The following is a 19,485-nucleotide window of genomic DNA, read 5'->3' as shown; positions in this document are numbered from 1 at the left end:
CTGGGACAGCCTTCTAATGGTGCGGAGGGAGGAGGCAAACAACCTAACTTGTGTTGAAATGGAGCTGGATATGTTTATGAATAGAATCATATGATGGGGTTGCCTGTGATAGCAAGGAATCATACCTGATGACCTAGGAAGTCTTTCTTTTCCTATGTTCAAGATGATATTTGCAGAGAAGCAGTTATATGTAAGTAAATTTTCTCTCAGTCTTAAGCAACTCCTATTGAAGACGGAGTTGTGTGTGCATTTGTAGGTGATCAGACCTGTAACTGATTATTAGTCAGGAAAAGTTAGAGAGAGAAATTACCTTAAAATAAAATGATCTCCTAGAAAAATCTCTGCAGAAAATATTCATATTAAACCAATACTGAACTAACAAAGCTGTTAGAAATTGCCTTTAAAGAACTGACAATCTTTATATTCAGATGGGCACACAACATAGCTATATCTTGTTTCTTTGTGAATTTTCATTACAAAGAAGTATTTAATAACAGCTGTGTACATGTATCATTTTTAAAATAAATGATACTTCTGTACTGTGATTTGTTAGTTTGTAGGTCATCATTGAGCAATTAAAAGTGCAACAAAAGATCTAATTAGAATGCAGACAGTAAGATCATAAATAACATATGCAGTTTGTGAAGACTTATACTTCTTGGAACAATATTTGAAAATATATTCCTCTTTCAGGTGTCTGTCTTTTTTTAAAAAATAGTCACTTTATAAATTCTGTGCCCTCTACTGTTCTTCCCATTCACTCAGTGGCTATAAATCTGAATGTAGACAAATTCAAACTAGGAATAAAGTGCAAAATTTTAAATTAGGATAATAAGCCATTGGAACAGTTTATCTGGGATATGATAGTTCTGGGCTTGATGCAGGAATTCTTGAGTTAAATTCTTTGGTCTGTTGTATTCAGGAGGTCTGACAAGATGACCATAATGGTCCATTCTGGCCTTGAAATCTATGAATTATAAAAATACATAGTGTTCTCCCCTCCCTCCATTGTAGGACCAGTATTATTTCACTTCTCCTCCCCTAAGCATCCACATTCTGAAAAGTCATGTATTGAATTTTGCAGTCCCTACATTCGGTTTGGCAATTTACTAGGAACCCAAGGCCCCTGCCTGTGTTTCATATAAATTTATATATTTTATATCAAACCCAAATGCCTATAGTCATATTTGTATGTTTATTTTTATATATAGTAATTGTTGCCTGAGTGACCTAGAAATAAAAAATCCGCAATTCATCAGCTTTGTCTTTAAACTAAAGTTAGAGGGGAAGGAATGGCCATGGGCTATATTTAACAGTAGCATGTATTTTGGGCAGTCACATTAAAATTTAAGGGTACCCTAGAATCCATACTCCATTCACTAAGTTGTTTTGTACTGCTCTAGTGTGTGTGTGGTGGAATCAGTAAATCTGTGCCTCTTGTCCTTCTCTAAACAACTGATTAGTCCTGCTCACCTTAAGACTTCCAGTTTGTGCGAGTGTTTATCTGTCTATTCACTTGCTGACACAACCTCTAAAAACTTGACTTAAAAGGTCATTAAAAAAATTACAGCCTCTGTAAATTATAGGCATTTCAAGATTGTGTAAATGAAATTCAGCAGATATATTCATGTGGACTTATCACTAATAAGATGACATAGTTTCTTTAATCCATTTTGTATTATGCACACTGAAGTATATTTTGGAGCTTTTGACTCAGTTTAGGTATGTTCCTCTTCTCAAATAACTTTCACTAGGACTTTCATCTTTTGCCTCACAACACCAGCAATGTATTGCTGCAATTGTCCCCAGCAATGTGCTGCTTGGAGTTCTTATTACTTAACTAGCTCCTTAATGTATATTTTAAGTCTGAGACAGTAATTTTAGTATTTTCGAGCTCTTTTTAAAAGAAAACTAGAGTAAAAGAATTTATTCTTTTGGAAGCCTTCCTGAGAACGTTTAATATTTGCAGTGCTCCTTCACTTGTCCCTTTCTTTCAATATTATCTTCTATTTTTCTTGTCTTTTTAGTGGTTTTCTTTCTTGTTTTTTCCTAACCCATTATTTGTATATTTCCATAGATGAGATTTTTTTGTTTTTACCTCTTCCCACTTTGCACTCCTCTCCAGCATAGGCTTGACCAGTCAGTCATTACTTTCCTGAATAAAAAAGATACATGAATGCTGGGGATTTGAAGAAGACTTGAACATCACAGGTAGGTCAGTGTTAGGGAGAATTCCTGAAATGGAGAGAACTGCTTTCTTCTCTAAAACAATATGGATGGGAGGGCAAGACCAAAAATGGATAATAGGTAGGAGAGTATGATCAGCTAAACCAAAAAATTATACATCTGAAGCTATCATGTAAAGAACATATTGCAAAATCTAATAACTTCATAGGATCTATTGTTTGTATCTCAGTTGTGCATCTGAACTTCCTTCCTTATATTACTTTCAGAGCACTTGGGAGAGATTTTCAATGGCACAGAAGGCAGTTAAGCACCAAACTCCATTGCCTTTTTAATGAGAGTTGAGCACCTACCTTCATCCTGTGCCACTGTAATGTCTAAAAATGGAAAGTTTTATGGTCTGATTTTTCTGAAGCGTCAAGCAGTGAAACATATTTAGAGGATTATATGGGATTTTACTACATTAAGAATTACCTTGGATGCCATAGGAGCTACACAGAAGGTGAATTAAAGGCTTACTATGAAGACTACCCTGTTGTGCAGTTCCTTGCAAATACCTTAACTTGGCTTCTCTGCCTTTTCTTACCCTTAGCCTTCTCTCTATTATCTTTTTAAGTTCTCTGCATGCTATTCAGAGCTGTACTGACTCTTCCAGCTGGTCTTTATCCTGTGTTTTATACACTGCTTCTTCAGGGTTCTGTGCTGTGGTCATTATTTCTAGTTAAGGAGGGTTGGACAAAACTCCGTTTCTGGGATCAGTCGTTGTTGCTCCTAAGAGAGTCAAAGCAAAGTGACAAAGGTGCTTCCTACCAGTAGCTGTTGAGTATGCCCCTCCCTGTAGAGCACTTCCTGTTCTTCTTGGGCCAGAGAACAAGACATTGGGTTAAGAAATCAAACAAGAGTGTCTATTAGAAGTATTGTGCTCTAATCACAGGACCAGCCCTTTATTTTGACAAGTGATGGGCAAACCTCAAAAATTCTGGTTTGGACAAGTAAGTGAAAGTTAGGATGCTTCCTGAGGCTCTAAAGCAGATTTTCCCAGGAGGTTTGTAGCCCTTATTTATACTAGACAGATTGAAAATAGTACAAGAGACTGGTTTTTGATCCTGTAGTATTTTTCAGTGCTTTCTGTCTTCACAGAAACCACGAAGTAGAGTGAGAAACCAGGAAGTAGAGTGGCACATAAACATGGGTGATGTTTTATTTTGAAAGGAGATGGGGGAATTTTGTTTAACTTTGAAATGTCAGTTCTTTTATTCAAATCAATTCACCAGTCTCTAATTTTTTGAGGAAAATGCACATGGTTTCACTGCCCTGTAACTATTTTTATTCCTTCTTTTTAATACCCTCCATAGGAAGTCTCCGATCTTGCAGTTCATCAGACTGCTTTAGCAAAGTGATGCCTCCAAGGAAAAAGAGGAGACCTGCAGCCGGAGATGATTTATCTGCTAAGAAAAGTAGACATGATGGGTATGTCATCTTAATGTGAACTAATAATAATGAAATAACATTATTGATGAACAGTTGGGGTGATAATCCACTTATGAAATGGTAAAAATGGCACTAACTGTGGAAATCTATGCCTATGACTGAGTGAGGAATGCCACCGAATTTTTGCGGCGTTTCGGTGGTGACGACTATCAATGACTTCACTTGTCGGCGGCAAGTGATGTCATCGAGAGGCGTCGCCGCCAAAACGCCGCAGAAATTCGGCGGCATTTCCGCAGATGCTCCACCGCTGGCCAGAATGCGGGTGCATTTAGATGGCGCCCATGGGCACTGTGTTGGGGACCCCTGAGCTAGACAATGGGGCTTGTGCTATGATGCTCTACTGTATAATAAGTGTCTCAAAAAGCAAATGTACCCATAATAAATGTCCTCAGATGAAAAAAGATTTTTTTCTAATTGCCAGCCTGGAATTTCAGCATAATATTTATTCAGACTGAGTTATTTCCATTTTGTTCACTGTCACTAACAATAAAGGTTCTCCAAGCCAAATTAGGCACCTAATTATGTCTGGGCAACTCCATTGTGTTTAGTGGAGTTGCACAAGTGTAACTGACTTGGAACTTATTAAAATAAATCTGTTGATGCTGATGAAAGGAATAGAATCCAGCTCCCCTTTTCTTTGCTTTGTTGGCTATGCAGTACTAACAAGAACAAAAAGCAATACGTATGTCTTTTTTAAGCATTTTTTTACTAATTTTCAGGCATAATAAAATTAAAAAGTAAAACAGGATGCACAAGAAATACTACAACATTATCTATAAGAATGTGGCAAATGTACCCATATAAATAGCAAATAGAATAATGAAGTGAGACCAGAAACAATACTTCTTTTTCACAAAACCTAATAAAAGTTTAATATTGAACATTTCCTCTGCCAAAACATTGAGACAGTACATGAGATCCAGAAAGTAGTGCTGTCTGGAAACAAAGGAAACTGACTTTAGTGCAAATAGTAAACAAATAGTAAAAAGCTAGTTACATTTCTAACATTTTTCTGTTTTAATAATCTAAGGTAGTGCTAGTGTGTGTTTTATACAGGTAAAGAAGTTAAAAATATTCTGCAGGTGTAATTTTAAGGATCTTCATTGTGTCTCTCCACATTTAGATGTGTAACAAATAGCTCTTCATCTTAAACTCTGCAAATATATTTCAGGTGACTTTTAGCTTTTGGGTAGAATCAGACCGGTCATTCACTGGTAGCAGGGGAATGTCTCACTCTTGAAGTTGCTTCCAGTTTTATTTGCACCCACAGCCACCAATGACTTAGCCTGACCTCCATGCTTCCGAGCTTTTCTGAGGAAAATTTCACCTTTTAGTTCATATTTCTGACTAAAAGTGTAACTGACTAATTTGTCGATAATTCCCAGCTGTGTCTCAGGACTACATCTGTCTTTTGAGGAACGATTTCCATTGTCTGTGCTTTGCCTTCTGAGGTGTTTGTGGTGGTGTCTGGTGCCCCTGCAGGCTTCAGGGAGCAAGTTATGCTGAGAGGCAAAAAGAAGACCTATCTCTCCTGGTTTTACGCACTCTTTACCAAGGATCTTGTTGGGGAGCTCAGTCTTCTCTGTTACACAGTTCAGTCCTGTTCCTTTTGCCCCCAGAGCAGCCTGGGTGGGTTTGCCTTACCTCCCGCTCCCACCACCACCGCTTTTTCCTAGGCAGGAAAGGAGGCAGGTAGGATTGGCTCCAGGAGCAAAAAGCCCTTTCCCTCATTCTCTCCATCGGGAGCAATGCCAGAAGAGTGGTTTTAGGTGGAAAATTATTCCTCAGTGCCTAGAGCTCACTGTGAAACTCAGCTGCCTTCTGCCCCTCCATCTCCCCTCAAGTTGCAGATGGAGGGCACTGGAGACAGCCCTGGAGAGTATAGCAAAGGGGCCTTTGGGCCAAGTTTACTACCCCATTGCCATCCTGGTAACAGGCCTTCTGGTGTTCCTTACTGATATTCCAGACTAAGGTCTCCAGGAGAAACAGACCCATCTGGCCCATGTAGACTCCATACAATAAGAAGTAGAGTCTCTGGGGAGCCTATTCTTGAATGCTATTACCTTCCATGAAAGATGCAGAAAGACCCCATATAGAGGGTGGGAAAGACAAGAAGCCCAGCCTCTCATAAGGCAAGGAGGCTGCTAGCCGCTTAAAATATTTTGACCCATATCTGAGTCCAATTTTAATGTCTCCTCTGAAGCCTGTTCATAGGGACAAACTCCCAAAGCGGATATTAAAGAAATTAAGTCAGTGCTGGTCCCTTGCTTGTCTTCAGAATGCAGCATGGTGGATAATCCTCAGTGTCTTTTTACCCTGCTCACCTTCATGGAGTGTAGCATGACATATTAATGCAGAAAAGACCAGATTACAGACATGCTGATTATCTGGGTGCACAGGTGTATGCACACAAAAAAGAGGGATTTCTTCCTGCGTAGGGGAGGAAGATCAGCTGCCTGAATCAGAACTACAGGATAGCATCACCTCAACCCTGGGTATGAAAGCTCTCAGGTGGCATCAGCACAACAACAAAAACAAATACAATAACATAAAATTATGAGGTCTTGTTTGACACCATCCGTGTATTTCACAAGCAGTGCTAACTATGGGAATAATATTATAAAGATAGTCCTTCAGCCTAATAATCCTATAGCCTAACGGCTTCCCCCTGAAAATGATAGTAGGAGCTGAAGCTGTTTCATGTACGTATAATGGAATCTTGCTCATTGAGATCAGAGGCTCAAATAAATCTCACTCTTTTAGTGCTACAGTGGGCAACTTCTTGAGGGACTCGAGGCTATTCATAATCACTGGAAAAGTAGATTTACAACCCTGGCTTCTGACAGATTCTATAGAAAGGAATACAGATCGCATGGCAAGCTAAAGTAGTTCCTAAAAGTGCAACAAGGGAGAATGTCACTTAGCATCTGGTAGCTGGAGCAAATCTGGGGTGCTGAGGGAGGTCAGTTGCAGTGTTCCCTCAAATTTTTCCCACCTACGTGTAGAATGAATTTTGTTATGTGCACCAATATGGAGGTGATGTGTGACACATCACCTCCATATTGGTGCACCTAACAAATTCATGTGGTGGGAGTGGGGCTGAGGGGTTCGGAGTATGAGAGGGCTCAGAGGTTGAGCACAGAAGAATTCAAATACCACTAACTTCCTTATCACTGACGGCGCATTCGAGACAGACCAATTACCACCACAGTACTGCAGGAATTCCATTTCTCCAAGGATCTCTTGGCTTCTGAAACACTGGAATCCCTACTACTTGGTACCAATGTAGTGGTACTAACCACATCTCGGACTCTGGAATACCCTGTGGTACCAAGATATTCCCCTCCGGCCTCTTTATCATCTCCACTTCTATTGAGCGAAGAAGAAGAGGGCGGTAATGATGATTTATCTTCTGTCTCAGTTCAAAGCTTCCCAGAGCATTGTCAAGAGACATATCACCTAGAAATACAATAACTAACAGGACATACAAGGCCCAACCACTTGGTATGGACACCCTTGGGCACTACCACCTATGCCCTTTACCCCACCCCAGTGGCTGTATTGGGACCCATAGAATCATAGAACTGGAAGAGACCTTGAGAGGTCATCTAGTCCAGTCCCCTGCATTCATGGCAGGTCTAAGTATTATCTAGAGCAGTGTTTCTCAAACTTTTGTATTGGTGACCCCTTTCACCTATGAGCAAACCTATGAGTGCAACCCCCCTTACAAATTAAAAACACTTTTTTTGTATTTAACACTATTATAAATGCTGGAGAGAAAGCGGGGTTTGGGGATGTAGGCTGACAGCTCGCGAACCCCCCGTGTAATAACTTCATGACCCCTTGAGGGGTCCCGACCCCCAGTTTGAGAACCCCTGATCTAGACCATTCCTGACAGGTGTTTGTCTAACCTGTTCTTAAAAATCTTCAATGATGGAGATCCCAGAACCCCCCTAGGCAATTTTTTCCCACGGGTATCCTATAGACACCAGTTCTCTAGGACCTTGAGTGTCTCCCATATGGATAGAGGAATGCAATCTCCATCAGCTTCCCTTTCTAGACCCCTAGATCCTCAAGAGGAGACCTTTGAGGACCAGGAGGCAAGGCTGAATAAATAAATTAATTCAGCAACAAACATTTCATCGTTCTCTCCAGAGGAGGCCATAATGCCCCCTCCACCAACTATGACAGACAACCTCAAACAATTTCAGGACCTTACCAGGAGAGTGGCGGACTCACTTCACATCCCCCTTGAAGTGAAGATGTTGCAACACAAGCTGCTGGACATCGTGCATGCTTCCTCTTTAGCTCATATTTCACTCCCAGTCAGTGAGGACTTCCTAGACCTAGCCAAAATCATTTGGCAAACGACAGCCATGATAATGCCAACATGCAAATGAGGAGACAAAAATATGCAAATTATCAGGCCTGGATGGCAAAATATAATCGTATCAGTTATGGGAAATTTTAATGCCTTTATTGAATGTCTCCCAAATGATCAAAGAGAGCAGTACCAAGCCATCATTGCCTAAGGCCAGCTTCTGGCAAGGACAGTACTTGAAACCACATTAGACACCGCGGATGTAGCTGCCCACTCTGTATCAATGGTGTTAGTAATGAGGGGAGCTTTGTGGCTTCACCTTTCCGGTCTCCCAAGAGAAGTCCAAACAGCTGTGGAGGACCTTCCGTTTGAAGGATCTGAACTCTTTGTGGAGAAGACAGATTGTTCACTGCACCCATTGAAGGACTCAAGAGCCAGGTTGCACTGCTTAGAGATCTACATGCCTGCACAGAAAAGAAAGTACAGCAAATCGCAGAGAAAAGAAAGATCCTAACCTGCCCAGTTCCATCCGTCCCCATCTTAATCAATCATTCACATCAGCTCCTCAGCAGAAAAGACAGCGGATGGAACAGAAGCCGGCAGCCTCCCACACTTAAACTGTACAGTCCTCAACGTTGAAACATCAATGTTGAGACATTGATTGAAGCCCCAGGCTACCACTCCCATCATCAGTTGCTGCAAAACTCAAACTATCTACATCCCTTCAAACACTGTCCTGTTCTTTTTCGACAAAACTGGGAAAAGATAACATCAGACAAATGTGTACTGGAGATCATGTCCATTGGTTATTCAGTCCACTTTACCTCCTTCCTGCCTACCCATTCTCTCTCTCTCTTCCTCTTCAGGGACCCTTCTCACAAGAGCTTGCTGCTTCAGGAAATAAATCCATCTCCTAAACCTTGGTGCTATAGAACCAGTTCCCAATCAACACAGAGGGAAGGGTTTCCACTCCAAATACTTCCTGATACTGAAAAAGAATAGAGGATGGAGACCCATTCTGGATCTGAGGTTTCTAAACAAATATGTAAAGTCACAAATATTCAAGATGGTTACATTAGCAGCAATAATTCCATCTCTGGACCAGAGAGACTGGTTCTTGGCCCTAGACATATAAGATGCTAACTCTCATATCGTGATTCCACCATCCCACGGGAAGTTCCTGAGATTCACCTTGGGTCAAGACCATTTTCAATATAAGGTGCTTCCATTTGGCCTATCATCCACATTCAGAGTGTTCTCAAAGGTCCTATCTGTTGTAGCAGCCCATCTTTGCAAATCATGGATCATGATACATCCATATCTAGACAACTGTCTACTCAAGGCACAATCCTTCAACGATGCCCTGTTAGCTATGCAAAAGACTATAGATCAGTCATCCCCAAACTTTTCAGGGTTATGCCCCCGCCTTGCCTCTATCTATGCCTCCTCTGGGGCCAGGAGCAGGGCCGCAACTGGCAGGGGTGCACAGACAGAAGTAATGGGGTTGAGGCTGGACTGCAGCTGGGGGTGAGTTTGGGGCTAGGCCCGGGGATGGAGCAGAGTTTGGAGTGGGGCTGGATGGCATTCCTTCCCTGCCGGCCCCTCATGGGGGCTGGCCTGGGACCTGCTGTGCCCTCTGAATATTCTGCTGTGCCCCCCAGGGGACTGCACAGTTTGGGGACCTCTGCTATAGATGTATTCACGCAGTTGGGACTACAACAGAAAGCTCAAAAATCGACTCTGACTCTAGTACAACAGCTAGAATTCATAGAAGCTGATCTCAGTGTGGTAAAGGCCAATGTCTTCCTACTACTACACAGATTCAGCACATTAACCATCTTAATCAATCATTCACACCAGCCTCCAGACCTTAGCCAGAAATTGCCTTCAAATACTCAGACACCTTTGTGATAAGTCATGCAAGGTTCCACGTGCGTTGTGTTCTGGCATGACTCAAAATGGTATATCCATCAAAAAGAGACAGATAGAACAAAGTACCGTCAATGTCCTTGATAGCCAAAGACTCTCAAAAGGTGGAAATATCTGCAGAATATCTGTACAGGGGCCTTCTCCAGTGTTGATACAGACAACAGATCCATCTTTACTGGACTGGGGAATTCACCTAGATGATCACATGGTTCAAGGCAAATGGTCCCACTTAGAATCAACACTACATATCAACCTATTGGAGCTCAGAGCAGTTAGAAATGTTTGCCTACCATTTGATGAAGGCAAGCATGAAAGTCATGGCTGACTACATAGTATATATATTCTACATAAACTGCCAGGGAGGAGCGAGATCACCATCCATTTGAGCAGAAGCAGTGACACTATGGAACTGGTGCATTCGGCAGAGCATCATTATATCATCAGCCTACGTGCCGGGTGGGGAATACCACTGTGGACTTGCTCAACAGAACATTCTCGCAGAAACATATATGGGAAATGGACCCAGTTGTTCTCCACAATTAATTTTAGTGTCGTGGGGTCCCAGAAATTGACTTATTTGCCATGACCCCACCCACCAAAAAGCTTTCAGTACTTTCCTGAAATATGCCAGGAATAATATAATGGGGAAGGAATAATGTGGCACCTCTGCTATTTTCCACTGTTAGAATGGTAGAGCAAACACAAAACAGTGAATCCTCTGCAGTTCTAGACCAAAATATTTTTCACCTAGTATCAGCAGGGAAAGATGAAGAGCTTACTTTTGTCCATGTTGAGTTTCAGTTGACTGCTGTGGTGGACATCTGCCGGGAGATGTTAGAAAGACTGGGCTAAGATTGGAGGGAGACAGATCCAGAGCAGAGAGAGAGTGAGGGCTCAGGAATTCTGCATTAGCAGATCTTAATGCAGGATCTGACTTCTGTTGCTGTTTTTTTTTTAATTGTAAAGCATTTAGCCTGCTTTTGTAGGTTAGTATTGTTAATCTGTCCTCTTCCTAGAGTTCTGAGGAGGTTATATCGGGGTGAGCAAACTTTTTGACCTGAGGGCCACATCTGGGTATGGAAATTGTATGGCAGGTCATGAATGCTCACAAGATTGGGGGTTGGGGTGCAGAGGGGGTGAGGGCTCCTGCTGGGAGTGCGGGCTCCGGGGTGGGGCTGGGGATGAGGGGTTGGGGGTTCAGGAGAGTGCTCCGGGCTGGGATCGAGGGGTTTGTAGGGTGCGAGGGGGATCAGGGATGGGTCAGGGGGTTGGGACATGGAAGGTGTCAGGGGTGCAGGCCCTGGGGAGCGTGTACCTCAAGCTGCTCCCAGAAGCAGCGACATGTCCTCCCTCCGACTCCTACATGGATGCGGCCAGACAGCTCTGCGTGCTTCCTCGTCCGCAGGTGCCACTCCTGGAGCTGCCATTGGCTGTGGTTCCCGGCCAATGGGAGCTGCAGGGGCGGTGCTTGGGGTGGGGACAGTGCGCGAAGCCCCCGGCTGCCCCTATGAGGGGGGGACATACCGCTGCTTCCGGGAGCCATGCAGAGTGGAGCAAGCCCCTGATGCTGTTCCCTGGCGGGAGCTTGACAACTGGATTAAAAGGTCTGGAGGGCCGGATGTGGCCCCCAGGCCATAGTTTGCCCACCCTTGGGTTATATGGATATTTTTGAAGAGTGAAGATTAGGTTGCAGTGAGGTCTTGATCTTTCTGTTGTAGCCATCTTATGTAGAGCAATCCAAGGTTAAAAGAAATAAATCTGTGATTTTATTTTGATTAGTGTGGCTTTAAGAAGCTGCTTTCATGCTATTTACACTCTCTTAGGGCACGTCTTCACTAGCAACATTAAGGTGCTGCCGCGGCAGCACTTTAACATTGCTTGTGTAGTCGCGGCACAGTGGTGGGAGAGAGCTCTCACAGCACTCTAAAAACCTATCTCCATGAGGGACGTGGCTACCAGCGCTGGGAGCGCTGCGTATACTGGCACATTACAGCGCTGAGACTTGCAGCATTGGGGGGTGTTTTTTCACACCCCTGAGCAAGAAAGTTGCAGTGCTGTCTACGCTGGCACTTTACAAGTCCTTAGATACTGATCCTGCAAACAATTATGCATCTGGAAGGCTCCCATGCATACACGTTTGCAGGATTGGGGCTTTAGTGAATGGATACTGGAGCAAAAACGTGGATAGGCCTAGCTCATGACATTTGCAAGGTTACATTTCAAACAAAGGTATCAATGGCTTATGGTAAGAAAGAAAATGTTTCTTTTAACAACATAATTCTTTTGGAGTGTTGTAGACATCTGTAAACTGATCTTATGATTTTTTTTTTAAATATCCTGTTACTAATTAATACATGGTAAATTGTTAAAACTGGAAGAACTTCACTATGGATGCTGTTTATTAGTTTGGCCTTTCAATTAGAGTTGGATTTCAGACAATGATTACCATTAAGTTTTAGAATTTGTTTGGGGAGAGGTATTGGATACCATTAAGGCCTGATCTTTGCTATCTAGTATAGTTCTGGCTCTTCAGAGTACTCCCATTGACACATAAGTAGCAAGCACTAGGTGTGGTGCTAGGTGTTTTGTAGGATTCATAGATTCATAGGCTCTAGGACTGGAAGGGACCTCGAGAGGTCCCCTGCCCTCATGGCAGGACCAAATACTGGCTAGACTGTCTCTGATAGACATTTATCTAACCTACTCTTAAACATCTCCAGAGATGGAGATTCCACAACCTCTCTAGGCAATTTATTCCAGTGTTTAACCACCCTGACAGTTAGGAACTTTTTCCTAATGTCCAACCTAAATCTTCCTTGCTGCAGTTTAAGCCCACTGCTTCTTGTTCTATCATTAAAGGCTAAGGTGAACAAGTTTTCTCCCTCCTCCTGATGACCCCCTTTTAGATACCTGAAAACTGCTATCATGTCCCCTCTCAAGTCATTCTCTTCCAAACGTTAAATCAGACCGCTAATCTTATACCTTCACCTTGCAATAGGTCATGTTCCTCGAAACTTTAATCATCTCAGTATGTGACTGTGCTCTGGACCCCTCCAATTTCTCCAACATTCTTTCTGAAAATGACGGGCCCAGGATCTGACACAGTGACTCACCTATTGAGCGCCTAACCCGCGAGCGGAGCACAAGAAATGATTCTCGTGTTCTAGTTCAACCAACTTGCTAATCATCCCTGGAATACGTTGCTCTTTTTTGACAACGGTTATCACATTGTTGACTCAATATTTAGCTTGTGTCCACCATACCCCTAGATTCTTTCTGCCATACTCCTTCCTAGACATCTCTCCCATTCTTAGTATGTGAAACTGATTGTTCTCTCCTAAGTGGAGCACTTTGCATTTGTCTATATGAATTCATCCGGTTTACCTCAGACCATTTCTCCAATTTGTCCATCATATTTGAATTTTGACCCTGTCCTCCAAAGCAATTGCAATCCTCCCAGTTTGAATATCGTCCGCAAACTTAATAAGCATACTTTATGCAACATCTAAGGTGTTGATGAAGATATTGAACAGAGCGGTCCCAAAACAGACCCCTGCGGGACCCCACTTGTTATACCTTTCCAGCAGGTAGGGAGCATTAATAACTACTCCTGAGTACGGTTATCCAGCCAGTTATCCACCCACCTTATAGTAGCCCATCTAAATTGTATTTGCCTAGTTAATCGATAAGGATATCTGCGAGACCGTATCAAATGCCTTACTAAAGTCTAGGTATAACACATTCACCAGCTTCTCCCTTACCACCAAGCTCATTATCCTATCAAAGAAAGCTATAGATGGATTTGACACGAATGTTGTTCTTTTACAAATCCAATGTCCTGGCTTATTCCCTGTCACCTATTACCACCTTCCAGTGTTGCAGATGATTTCTTTAGTTTACTATGCTCCATTATCTTCCCTGAGCTACAGAACGATAAACTGAGTGGTCTTTATGTTTCCCTGGGTTGTGTTTTATCCCTTATTGCAAGCCTCTTGAGGCAGGGATTCTGTGCAACCTTGAAGCCATGTGTTTTGCTGCTCCAAGCGCTCTTCTACTTGAGTTTTTGCGAGTTGAGCGACACACACACACACACAACACACCACAACAACACACACATCACACACACACACACACACACACACACACACACACCAACACAACACCCAAAACCACACAGCACACACACTCTCCTCTCTCTCTCTCTCTCTCTCTCTCTCTCTCTGTCTCTTCCCTCTCCTCTCCCTCTCCCTCTCCTCTCCCTGTTCTACAGAACTCTGTGTGAACTTGCACAGCGTGGTCCTAAGCCTAATTTAAAATCCACATAACCAACCACTTGATGTCTCACTTTCCTTCGTTTTCAATGTTGTCACTTGTTTGTTTGTATTTGCTTGCTGTGTTCTTTATTACTTTTTTTACTGTCCTATGTGCGTGCAGTATTAATCAAATTGAACGTTGACATCTCAGAGTAAATTTATGCCCAAGTTGAATGCCTTTTACCTCCTTTCTAATATCAGAAAATACTGTAGTAATATTGTGATGAGAGCTGTGACTATTTCTAGTTGACTCATAGATTTTGTTAGCATCTATAAAGTCAGCTAGTGTGCAGATAATTATGCATGCAAGAGGATATGTTTGTGTACTGCAAAAGTTGGTAGCATGCTAGTGTTTTGGCATATTCTTCATTTTGAGAGCAGCTTTCCCTGACAGTTAGGTGGCTGTGGTAGGAGTAGGTTATTAAATTGGGGTCTGGTGCATATTTTCTATAATCTCATCATACCCATAATCGCATAGGTGTTGGGGCATCATCAACTGATGAGCAATCAACCAATTGTCTCCACCCCTGACGATTGTGTGTCAGTGCTCGAGTTTCCGAAGTCCATTCCTCTCCACACTTTTATGTTGTCAATCCATCTCTGCTTCTGCCTGCCTTCTTCTTCCCCTCTACTGTCACCATATGATGAGCATGTTTTTATGCTTTATACTAGCTCATCAGATTTTGATTTTATTTATATAGCTGTTTTCAAGTAGCCACATTTTGGTGTGTTACTAGCTTGAGTTGGTTAGAAAGGATGCATAAAATACATGTACTCGAAGGAGTGTTAATTGCTTTTTATTTGATTTCATATTAAATAAACACCTTAAGCAGTGCACCTTGTTAATTATCCCTTGTTTATATATTCTTCCTTCTTCTTCCATACCTATGAACTGTTTAAAAATATAGTATTATAGCTATGTTTTTATGTTTGTATGGTGGTGCGCATCTTGCACATCACCTTGATATTAGGTGTTGCACATAACAAAATATATCTGCACATGGATGGAAAAAGTTAGCGGAACATTGGATACCACACCGTATGGGGTTTGTCACGGAGTCCCGGCAATGCTCTGAACTGCTCCCCACAAGCCAGTCAGGACTTGGAAGCCTCCTCTTCCTTGAGCAGACTGTCTTCAGGCAAGAAGCTCACATGTGCTTCACCTTCCTGGATCAGACCTTGGAGCATTCAACTATGCCCCTCGTGCGCTTCCCACAACAGCGAGTCCGCCCATGGCGGGGTCTGGTGAAGCCAGAGGGTCGCTGCAGGGGGGAGAAGGGCCCTGCAGCTTTGTTGCAGGAAACAGAGTCTAGCCATTTATGCATGCTGGAACACTAAGAACTGCATAGGGGAAACTGACGGCACCCACACAGTATTCAGAGAAACATTAAGAACAGTCCCACTTCGTCACAGGTTTGATTACTTCTACAACTCACCAACCTAGCCTTTAGTTATATCAAACCATACAAGAAAAGTTGAGGTAAACAAAGTACATAGAAAGACAAAAACCCAAATGCCTCAGCCTGTTTGGAGGAAATGTATTGTATTCTGGCTTTGCATAAAAATACATGGGTGGATAATTGCAAGCACTGCTAACCAAATATGAGCTGTTGACAACTCTTCCTGCAAAGCTGCGTCATGACATCAGGAGTAGCTTAAGGCTATAATTAAGACGCCTTATACAGGTCTATGGCCATCACAGTGAATAGCACAATGTATTGTGGCGCCAAGTTTGGAATCACCTGTGAAAGGAGTAGGTCATGACTGAAGACTTGCCTCTGAGACTCAGAGCTGTTAGCAAGAGACAGTGGTGTGCACATGGCTGAAGGACTCCAGAGATACTCTACATGCTCTGGGGATTTATATCCTTCTCGTATATCAAAAGTAGCATCCCCAGCTACAGCCAGACTCAGTGCACCTGTCTTACCACCACTGAGATGGAAATCATGCAAAAAGAGCCCAAGATATGAGATTGCCAGCATATCTCTTCCTCAACAATGCACACACTATCTTCGACATGTGAACAGATTTGATGAGGTGTTTGAAGCTGCAGCAGACTCAGTCTAGAGAGCAGAACTTCAGAGCCCCTTCACCTTTTACACTGGTGACAACTTGTCTGATATTCAAGACAGACGGTCTTTAGGCTGGTCTGATTACAAAGATTTGCCATGCATAGATGTGTTGGCTAGGAGTGTGGGAAAAAATCACACCTCTCCTGACATAGGCTATGAGCAAAATCCATGGTGGATACTGCAACTACCCAACAGGAAGTGCTTCTGTCGGTTAGCAAATGTCATTAAGGATGTGGTGTAGCTATGCCAGCAGAATTTTCTCTTCTGCTGGTAGCATGCATTACACTAGGGGATCGGCAAGCATAGTCTTACTGGCCCAGCGCTGTAGCAGTAGTTCTCAACCTCATTTACCTTTGTGGCTTGCATATGCAGCTTCGATTGTTAACTCGGGACTCCATCAGTACAAAATATATAATTACTGATGTGCCGTAACGTCACAATGGCTTCAGCTGTGTGCTGATGGGGCTGCAAATGGCCCGTGAGCCACAGGTTGAGCACCTGCTCAAAGCTCTAGGTCCAACCTGCCTTAGCCGTTCTTTTACAGAGAAAAGGTGGCGATGAAGCTACATCCCAAAGTCATCCCAAAGATGGTTTTGGAAATCTGCATGAACCAGTCCATCACCATACCTGTCTTCTCTCTTGGTATTGAATGCAGCTTTGTGAAGAAGAAGCTGCATGCTTTTGACGTCTCCAGAGTCTTGCTCTATTACCTCAGTAGGACTGCCTTTCTGTCCCTGCCTCCTTGTGGCTATATTTAACACCTTGAAAGGCCAAGCTATCTCTTTTGCAGAGAATCTCGAAGTGGATCACACTGTATTTTCACCTCCTATCTATTGGCTGGTGTGTCGCTCCCTCCATACGTCAAGGCACATTCCACCTGGGCACAGGGAGCATTGTCGGCCTGCTTCAGAAACGTTCCAGTCTCTGAGATCTGCAAGGCAGCTACATTGAGTAACTTTCTGTACTTTTGTTAAATGTTATGCACTTGACATGGTAGCTAGGTTAGATTGCAAGTTTGGCAGAGCAATCCGTCAGTGTGTTTTATACAGTTGGAATTCCTGACTCCCACTGTCCAGGGGGGATACTGATTGCCAGTTATCTACAGTGGGATTTATATTGACACAGGCTGAAAGGTAAAGTGGTTGCTTACCTTACAGTAAGTGTGGTTCTTTGAGATACTCATTGTGAATCCCATGACGCACCCTCCATCCCCACTTTTCAGAGTCCTCAGCAACACAGAGGTTGAATTGCAAGGAAACTGTGGGAACATGGTGTTGCCTCCATTCCTTCCCCAATTTTGCTCTTGTGTGAGAGTATGAGGAGGCTTATGCTGCATGTGTTGCCCTAACAGACACTTTTAATCAAACAAAAAAAGTACTCGCACCTACAGTGAGATACATGCTGACATCATCATCTCCCAAATCCCTTATCTTCCCCCTCCCATAAAAACCCTAGTTACTTTAGTGTAACTAACTGTTCTGTTTTAGCACTTGTGATGGGTTTCCCTGTGTCACCAGGGATAGAAATTCACGATACTCTTGTTTTGCTGCTGAACAAATACAGTAAAGATAGAGACGCTTCAAATTTTTCTATATTTCTTTACGCAGAGGCCTAAGCCCTCATCTAGAGAGTTTCTGTTTAGGACACAGCGAAGTTAGTTGTGTCCTTTGCTGTGGATTTTCTGCAGAAATTGCCATTGTTGTGTGTATTGGTTCAAGGGCAGTTCAGGAACTGAACTGAGGCCACCAACTCTGTTAGGAGTGCTAGTGATAATGCAGGACTCAGGCCTGTATATTCGCATGAGATAGAATTTTGGGTCTTGTTTGCCTGTTTGATTTTTGATACATCCATATCCTTACTAATATGTGTGAACAAAGACACTGTGTGTTGCCTTTGCCTAGCCAGGTGGATTTGATAGTATAATGGGAACAGATAAGAACAGTTAAAGTGTTACTGGGGATGGTGGGAGTTTGTCAGATGAGCATACACTGGAAGGCTGGGTGGCTCCTCTCTCAAGCCAAGGTCAGACTGCCCGTTAGGAGGGGAAAGGAGGCTTGGTGGGGAGGCACTAGACATACTTAGAGCCGAGGAAAAGCCTGGCCTTGGTCAGTGCACAGCCTCACTCCGTATCCCTCCCATGGGATACAAAAGAGGTAGGACGAAGAGCCCAGACTCATGACCCTCCAAAACGGAACATGACCATAAGTTGTAAGAGGTGGGACCACGGGCATGCATTGCAGGTATATATGGGGCTACTAAGAAGGAGGTGGGGGGAATAGGAAACAGGGACACAGGCAAAAGCTCTGCGATGTCAGAGCTGGGAACGGGGACATGTGTAAAAGCTCTGTGACCTCAAAGCTGGGAATGGAACACTTGGAAACAGACTGCCAGCGTGTGGAGCTATGGATATGCTTGCTTGAAACTAACCCCAATAAATATTGCATTGCCTGCACTTCGGATTTCTTGTCTTCTGCTTTCTGTCTGTGTTACAAGAACCAGGGTTGGGCACATGTGCCACTTCCTCCGGGCCCATGGGGTGCTCAACCCCCCTCTCTGCCCCAGGTCCTGCCTCTACCCGTCCTCTTCCCCCCCAAGCCTCCACCTGCATCTTTCTGCCCCTGCTCTGTCCCAGGCCCCATTCCACCCCTTCTCCCAACTCCCTCCCCTGAGCATGCTCCTCCCCCTTCCTCCCAGAGCCTCCTGCACACCCCACTGATTGCTGGAGGCAGTAAGTGCTGGGAGGGAGGGGCAGGAGTTGATTTGTGGGGGCTGCCAGTGGGCAGGAGGCATGCGGGGGGGAGGAGTTGGCTGCCAGTGGTTTCTAAGCAGCCCCTAAGTTTTTTCCGTTGGTGCTCCAGCCCTGGAGCTTCCACGGAGTCAGTGCCTGTGGGTGTGAAGGGAAAGCCCTCTAACAAACTCACATAGCATTTGGTTACCCTGCAGGTTTTTTTGGTGGTCACTCTCAGCCTGAGCTGGATTTTAAACCAACGATCTGTAGATGAAGGTCTCAAGAGGTCATTACAGTTCCTTGAGCCATCTAGTCAATGTTGCTGAAAAGGTTCCAAACTTTGAAAGAGCAAGCTTTATTTGTACATTCAGTATTTCTAATATTTAGTTTTGTGGTACTTATTCTGTTAAGCAGTTGTATAAATAAGTGAATATCTGCGGGCAAGAT

General features: G+C 43.4%; 1 protein-coding gene across 1 annotated transcript in view; it reads left to right on the top strand.

Annotated features, from left to right (window-relative positions):
- Nucleotides 1–19,485, top strand: part of DCUN1D4 (defective in cullin neddylation 1 domain containing 4) — a 115,733-nt gene that overhangs the window by 59,437 nt on the left and 36,811 nt on the right.

Source organism: Chelonoidis abingdonii, chromosome 5 (genome assembly GCF_003597395.2).
Source record: "Chelonoidis abingdonii isolate Lonesome George chromosome 5, CheloAbing_2.0, whole genome shotgun sequence".
Classification (NCBI taxonomy): domain Eukaryota; kingdom Metazoa; phylum Chordata; order Testudines; family Testudinidae; genus Chelonoidis; species Chelonoidis abingdonii.
Note: the sequence above shows the minus strand (reverse complement) of the source record. Positions and strands in the feature narration are given on the sequence as shown.